Source organism: Solanum stenotomum, chromosome 6 (genome assembly GCF_019186545.1).
Source record: "Solanum stenotomum isolate F172 chromosome 6, ASM1918654v1, whole genome shotgun sequence".
Lineage (NCBI taxonomy): Eukaryota > Viridiplantae > Streptophyta > Magnoliopsida > Solanales > Solanaceae > Solanum > Solanum stenotomum.
The window spans coordinates 33,205,989-33,207,627 of record NC_064287.1 but is presented as its reverse complement, the minus strand read 5'-3'; the positions used below and the strand labels follow the sequence as shown (position 1 = coordinate 33,207,627).

The 1,639-nt window shown below is 39.2% G+C and overlaps 1 non-coding gene across 1 annotated transcript; it reads left to right on the top strand.

The window, feature by feature from the left end:
- The first annotated feature begins 343 nt into the window (after nucleotides 1-343).
- Nucleotides 344-450, top strand: LOC125869490 (small nucleolar RNA R71). Its single transcript, XR_007446853.1, has one exon. It is a non-coding gene; the product is annotated as a small nucleolar RNA R71 (small nucleolar RNA).
- The last annotated feature ends 1,189 nt before the right edge of the window (nucleotides 451-1,639 follow it).

The following is a 1,639-nucleotide window of genomic DNA, read 5'->3' as shown; positions in this document are numbered from 1 at the left end:
GAAGAACCCTCCTCAACTCTAAACATTCCACTTGTTCCCTTGGGTTTTCCCACATTCTCCATCATATGCTCTTGTAATAGCTCCATTTGGGTCAACATCTTCTTGATCTTTTCATCCCTTTCTTTTCTTTATCAAGTTGTTCTTGTGTCATTCTAAAACAAAAAGGAGAGAGTTGATCCTCTAGAGTGTACCAAGCTTGATTTATTTTCTTTATGTCATCAAGAAGAAATGAAGCCACTTTAAATGATTTCAACATTATTCCCCCTCGTACGAATTGATCAGCCACTCGTTTATTAACCGATTCAAGACTCACTAAAAATATTGGAGTAGCAAATCATTTAGTAAGCCGTGAGTTGGGCATTTGAGTAAGAGTTTCTTAAACCTCACCCACGTTTCATGGATGGGTTCACCCTCCCATCGCTTGAAACCTTGAATGTCATCTCTAAGTTTCATCACCCTTGATAAGGGAAAGAACCTCGCATTGAATGCTATAATCATCTCCTCCCATGATGTGATGGAATTGTTTGGTAACTCGGCCAACCATTTGCTAGCCTCCTTGTCAAAGATAGTGGAAATAATGTAAGCCAAATTGACTCTTGTGACACATTCTCGAAGGGCTGAACACCTCTATAAAAAAATTTACATGCTCATGTGGGTCTTGGTGATCTAGCCCTCCATAGAGTCCCATCATCTGGAGGAGATGAAGAGTCGTGCTAGTGACCTCAAATATTGCATTCCCCTCAGTTTGTGGTAGGCAAATTGCACCCATTTCACCTGGTTGAGATGGGTTGTAAAAACTATTGATATCATCGATACCGTCCCGATGACCTGCTTGGCTACCATTCTCCTCTACCTCACTCATTTTAATTCTATTTAGTCCAACCAACACTACACAATGCAGTCTATGCCGATTCAACTATATCCAAAAATTCACAAGTCAAATCTTCGATAAAATAACTCAAAGTAATGCTACTCCCCGGCAGCGGCGCCATTTGTTTAATGTTTCAAAGACAGTTCAGTTCATCCAAAACTAAGTGTCAACGATCGTTAGTCAGTATATTACCCAACTAACTGAGTTAGGGTCGATCCCACATAGAGTAGCTTTCTTTGAATTCAAATACGAAAGTATGACAAGGACCTTTATAGTTGAGCAACACAACATTTAATAGTTACACAGTCAAATTTCAAGATGTTACCAACCCACTTCAAATTATCAACAAGAAACAATCAGATAACTAGGAAACACTTGGGGGATGACTAACCAACTGTCGAATTCAACTTAATGGGTGTATCTCATTACCGATAATGTTAATTCGTCGCGGGTAAAGTGGACTATAAGAAAGGCAATTTTCTTTCAAACAATTACCTCATTTTTGTTGAGTTCTATCAAACCTTAACACCATCTATGAAATGACCAGCCTACGCTCTCATCAAATCCACTCTCTCAAGATGGATACAAAGGCTAGCTCTTGGGTTTCACTTTCTCAAGCTAAAACTGTCAAGACCCACTACTAAAGATGCCAAATTACTACGTTGGTTCTGTACCCCTCGCTCGAGAAAGCACAAAACTCTAAAATCTATCACACTAAATATGCAATATGGACGTTAAACCAACATAGTAATTTAGACCTGCTTCAGA